The following is a 6,665-nucleotide window of genomic DNA, read 5'->3' on the forward strand; positions in this document are numbered from 1 at the left end:
AACCCATTATAAACGAGGCATTTGTTGCATCCAGTGGGGACATAATTACGGATTATAATGACTTATACTGTTGCATCGCGCCACGTAAACATAAAACCATGTCTGCATTTGTGATCGGAGAAATTACAAACAACAAGCCCTACTCTACACTGCCTAAAACTCGCATTTGATCCTTAAAATATGAAAACGTACTTACAGTCTGTGAGTCAGAACAGCCGGCATTGTAGTCCACTCTTCCAGGATCAGGAAACAGTCCTCCATAAAATGTGCTGCACACATCCGAATATTTGTTTTGAAATGTTCTGGAAAAGTGTTGTAAACACAACTTAACCACTGATTTCTAGTCGTGTCCTCTTTTAGAAGGCCAAACAAAGTAGTTTCGCTTTCACAACGAAACACAGCGTCACACACGGCGGGTTAGAGTAAGCGGAGGCCGGTGGCTAGAGTGAGCGGAGGCCGGTGGCTAGAGTGAGCGGAGGCCGGTGGCTAGAGTCAGCGGAGGACGGCGGGCTTACGGCAACCACATGTGACGACCCCAGGCTGGACTCCGCTTCGTCCACGGTGAAAGACGATCCGGTGATCCACAGCACGAAGTTGATGTATTTCCTCAGCGACCAGCACGGATCAGCTCTAGACATGACAACACGGATATCGTCCTCTTTTGGAAGGCCACTGCTTAAATTCACCTAACACAGAATGATACTAAAATAAAAATATATTATCTCAGCACCTGTCATTAAAGGGCCAATCCCACAACCAGGGCTCTCTAATATCTGACAAAGGACAAAAAGCAAAAGGTTTTTATTTACTTTCATTAACTGATTAATGGCCAAATGTAAACATGTACTATCTTGTAAAAACAACAACTCAAACAATTAAATGAAAAATGTCCAAAACTAAACGTTTGCCATGTCGTTAAATTTTTTTATAAATAAATAAACAACTGATAAATGTCAGAGAAAAAAAAAACTCTTGTAAAAAAAAAATAATAATAAATTAATTTAAAAAACAAAATCAAAACAAACTGATAAATGGCTGAAAGTAAAACTTTTCCCCCAATAAACCCCCCCCCCCCCTATATATATATATATATATAGGAAACATAAAAAATGCTTTACTTTTAAATTGAATTGAATTCTGGCATCACAACATTATATGGAAAATGGATATTCATTTTAAACTAAATATCACAATTACCATTTTAATATCTAACAATCTACATATAAAATAGAAGTGTGTACAATTCAACAAATTAGTAAAAGAAAAAATTGCCGAGATAGTACTGTTAAATTGTTCAAGGTCTGATGACTCATTGCTTGAGATGAGCTTATCATCTAATATATTTAAATATATTACAACTATCGTTACACAAGTAATAATCAACAAACATTTGAGGAACTAATTAATAACGTGTTAAACACATGGCTGTTGACAAGTACAGACTGCAGACTTTTTTATTTTTGTTTCAGCCATGAATCATAAACACTTAGTCAGATTACAGACCAGCTACAGAGTGCAAGTGACCAAAAAAAAAAAACAATCACAACCACACAGTGAGATTTTTTTTTTTTTCATATTCAATGCCATAGAGGCTCCGTGGGGGTTTTTCCACAACTAATAATTGACTTTCTCAAGTTTTTAAAAAAAAATTATTTTATTGAAAGCATGACCTTTTAGACCCACTATTTGAAGTGCTTGTCTGGATTATATAGTTTCGGGGTAGAATAAAACATGTTTGTTCCTTCTGAAGGGAGACTCGCATGACTCAAATGCTCTAAATTTGAACTCGATTCCTTAGCTTCAGCTATCCTTACTGTAATTAGCACACTTCTGGGAATAAGCAGCTGAAGGGAGGTCTGTGAATCATTTCTTATGCCGTCTCCTAAATATTTCCTCTGTGCAGCTACTTCATTACAAACACTCGCTTTAGCTTTCTAAACAGATGAAAACGGTTGCGGTACTGGACGTCTAGACTTTCAGACAAACACATACACTCACTTCTACCCCACAAGCTTCTGTTACATGGCCACATTCGAGACAGATGTCATATCAAATGTCATATCTAAGTTTGATCTTTTCCACTGGGCTGTAGTAGAAATACACCTGTCCCACGTACATTCAGTTTGTTTGTTTTGTATTATTAATATTTTGAATATATAAAATAATAAAAAAATTATACATTTGAATTTTAAAATAGTTTTTATTTTTTAAATTGCAAAAATATTCTAATTTTTTTTTTTTTATTTAAAACGGTGATCACTTTATATATTTATAAATAATCATTATTGAAAATTGTAAATCTTAAAACATTCAAACAATTTCAAAATATTTCAAAAATAATTATTGAAAAAAAAAATCAAACATTTTACATCATTAAAAATATCAAAAATATTTTAAATAGAAATAATCATTAATTAAATCAATAAAGTAAATTAAAAATAATTTTTAACATGTTCAATATTTTAAACATTTAAAAAATAATTTATTGAAAATAGTAAAACTACATGCATTCAAATATCAGAAAAGTTATTTTAAATATTTATAAATAACCATTAGTTACTTAAGAATGATTAAAACATTCAAAAATGATTCCAAATGATTCAAAAAATGACTTTAAATATTTTTAAAATAATTGAAAAAAAAATTCATTCAAATTTTACATTATGAAAATATTCTAAAAAAAGTAATATTTTAAAGAGAAATAATCATTATTTAAACAAATTGCAAAGAATTTAAAAATATTTAATATTTTAAACAATTTATTGAAAATAAAAAACTATATTCATTTAAATAGCAAATTTCAAAAATAAGCTTAAAACAGAATTTCAAATGATTCAAAATTTTCTTTTAAATGTTTCAGAAATAATTATTGAAAATAATTATAAAAATAAAAAACAAATATTAACTGTTCTAAAACTATTCTACATTATTTTAAAAAATATATATATACAAAGCAAAGGTTTGAAATATTTGATTACATATTTATAAAAAGTAATTTTTCAAAAAGAATTGATAATCATTACAAATATACAGAAAATAATGAATTATTCCAAAATAATTATGATTTAAAAAGTTTGATTTTGATCATATGTCAACAAGTAGAGTGGCTTAAACAGTTTTCTCTTTCCTGTGAGTGACTGAAATGTATTGTGTATTTTGTGCGATAACTTCCCATCAGTGGGCTCTCAGCAGACCCCCGGGTTTCCCCATTCAGTGTGTACGTCTCCCCCTCTACTGAGAGAATGACCTCATTAGTCAGTATCAGCCGCTATCTCAGGCGAAGCCCCCTTCCTACAGCCCACAGAGAGGTGAGTGGTCAAGCCCGACAGCCTCAGATGAGCAAGCATGTTTGAGGTGTCAAGATATTTAGGACTGCCAGTCAAGTTCAGAGGTGACTGGAGGGAGAGATAAGACTGACTGCAGCGATTGCAAAAGACAACATTAGCCACACGTGCAACATCGCAGGCACGCTGGAAATCCCATCGCCAAGCTAAAGGACAGCGTTCGCCAACAAACAGACACAGATCTGATAACGAGGTTAGATGGCAGAGAGGAGTTTTTATAACAATGAAGTGTAATATCCGAAAAGCTTTCAATCAAAACTCTCGATGGTTTCACTGTTAGTCAGTGACGATACGAAATGCACCTCACGCAACATGAGTCTACTTTTGCACTTTATACCACATGTTTCCAGTAAACCAACAGACAGAGAGATGATGTTGGTGATACAGCAGCCCTAAAATGTGCAACGAATTGCATTCCATTAATAACAAAGTATTAAACCACAAACGTTCTCACAACTAATTTCACATATCTCTGCCATTTTTTCCAGTGACGGTTTTGAAGGACATGATGGGGTGAGTACATGATGACAGAATTGTCATTTTTGGCTGAGCTATCGCTGTAACTTTTAACATGATCCTATAAAATATGAATAAAAATCAAACCGCCTGTCTTATGTTGGGTTGAGGGTTTTGCTGGAGCCCATCCCAGCCAAAGACAAGGTGGACGGATGGCTAGTCCATCCCAGGACTCAAACACAGTGTCCAATTATGATAATAATATTGTAATCATGATTATTGAACACTTAAAGGGATAGTTCACCCAAAAATGAAAATTCTGACATGCATTACTTGCCCTCGTGTCGTTCCAAACCTATATGACCTTCGTTCATCTTCAGAACACAAATTAGGATATTTTTGATGAAATCCGAGAGCTTTCTAATCCCTCCAATAGACAGCAACACACCTGAAATATTCCCAGACCCAGAAACGTAGCAACAACGACATCAGTAAAATAGTCCATGTGACATCAGTGGTTCAACTGTAATTTTACGAAGCTACGAGAATACTTTATGTGCGCAAAGAAAACCGAAATAATTACTTTATTTAACAATTCTTCTCCCGGAGTTACCGTCTTCTGCCATTATGGAGAGTATCATGACGGATGCGTGTTCTGTGTCAGCAGCACCGCGCGCATGCATTTTTTTACGTGCAGATCAAAGTATGCGCATGTGTCGTGGTACTCTCCATAATGGCGGAAGATGGGATGAAGAGAAGAAGAATTGTCAAGTCATTATTTTTGTTTTCTTTGCGTACAAAAAGTATTTCTCGTAGCTTCGTAAAATTACGGTTGAACCTCTGATGTCACATGGTCTATTTTTACCGATGTCGTGGCTACGTTTCTAGGTCTGGGAACATTTCAGTTGCGCTGCTTTCCACCGAGGGTCAGAAAGCTCTTGGATTTCATCAAAAATATCTTAATTTGTGCTCTGAAGATGAACGAAGGTCTTACGCGTTTGGAACGACATGAGGGCGAGTAATTAATGACAGAAAGAATTATCATTTTTGGGTGAACTATCCCTTTAAGAGTGATTGATATGATATTATATGAGCATTTTTTTATTTTCACAATAGCAATATATATCAAGTAATTTTTTTCTGAAAATAACGTTTCTACACCGAAAAAAGGCTAATTTTAACTGTAAAAAGACGTAAATGCCATGGTAAAATCAAACTGTAATAATCTAATGGGACATTTAATAAATTTTACAATGTAATTTTACAGTAACATAGCGTACTGTTGAATGTACAGTTTTTGGATGTAAACAGAACAAAATGAATATGTGTTCTGCGTTTGTCAGACCACAGAACAATTTTATTAACCACCCTGCCAAATCTGAATGATAAAATACCACCAAGTAAATAAAATAAGTTATCAAAATCTTTCAAAAAAATAAGCACTCAAACACTGGGGGCATGCCCGCTGTCTGTGCTGCGTGTTAAAGCTGCCGCCTCTCTCAACTGTCAAATACTGCTACAACCTGAATGGATGCTCCCTCTAGCAGCTTAATTGGATTCACACAGCCGTACATGTTTGGTAATATGCATTTATGTGACTAAGTCATAGCTAGTAAGCAAACAGTAGGCGGTAGTAACGAACGGTAATGACTGTAATTTGCGATTAAGCTGGCGAACCACTGATGCTAATGCACTCTAGTTTTTAGGTGTGTTTGATTTGAAGCGGCGCTGTGCAGACCAATCAGTGTATGACATCAAAGTACCGCGACAGTGATTCTAAAGCATAAGGAGCTGTCTGCTCTCTATAGCTCTCACTGTAGTTCGATGTCCTATGACAACAATCGGTCTGCACAGCGCTGCTTCAAGTCGAACGCACCTCTTATGTTGGGGGAGGGGCCATGCTCAGTGGTCCACTACGTCATCAAGACACGATTTCAGCCCCACCCCAAAAAAATCCCAAACACAAAAATGGTGAGTGTTTAACGGTCTAACTCAATTCAATACTACATAGACCACAGTCTTTGTAACACATTTTCAGACATACATTTCCAACATTTATAATGCGTTTTGAAACAATTCTCTGAATTGCCTTTACACGGACTTATTTATTTTAGTATTGTGTGTAACCTTAATGGTGTTTTGTATTTGTTTAAGACACTATATGACCTTCTATATTGGTCATTCTGTGTCAACTCAACCAGAGGTCCCCAGCTCAGATTTTTGATTTTGCTAATATTTTTTCTGAAGAAAGATAAACATGTATAGGTGCATCTCAATAAATTAGAATGTCATGGAAAAGTTAATTTATTTCAGTAAGTCATAGCTAGTAAGCAAACAGTAGGCGGTAGTAACGAACGGTAATGACTGTAATTTGCGATTAAGCTGGCGAACCACTGATGCTAATGCACTCTAGTTTGTAGGTGTGTTTGATTTGAAGCGGCGCTGTGCAGACCAATCAGTGTATGACATCAAAGTGCCGCGACAGTGATTCTAAAGCATAAGGAGCTGTCTGCTCTCTATAGCTCTCACTGTAGTTCGATGTCCTATGACAACAATCGGTCTGCACAGCGCTGCTTCAAGTCGAACGCACCTCTTATAGTGTTGGGGGAGGGGCCATGCTCAGTGGTCCACTACGTCATCGAGACACGATTTCAGCCCCACCCCCAAAAAATCCCAAACACAAAAATGGTGAGTGTTTAACGGTCTAACTCAATTCAATACTACATAGACCACAGTCTTTGTAACGCATTTTCAGAAATACATTTCCAACATTTATAATGCGTTTTGAAACAATTCTCTGAATTGCCTTTACACGGACTAATTTATTTTAGTATTGTGTGTAACCTTAATGGTGTTTTGTATTTG

The sequence above is a fragment of the Sinocyclocheilus grahami genome, unplaced genomic scaffold, assembly GCF_001515645.1.
Source record: "Sinocyclocheilus grahami isolate Dianchi unplaced genomic scaffold, SAMN03320097.WGS_v1.1 scaffold35.1, whole genome shotgun sequence".
Classification (NCBI taxonomy): Eukaryota; Metazoa; Chordata; class Actinopteri; order Cypriniformes; family Cyprinidae; genus Sinocyclocheilus; species Sinocyclocheilus grahami.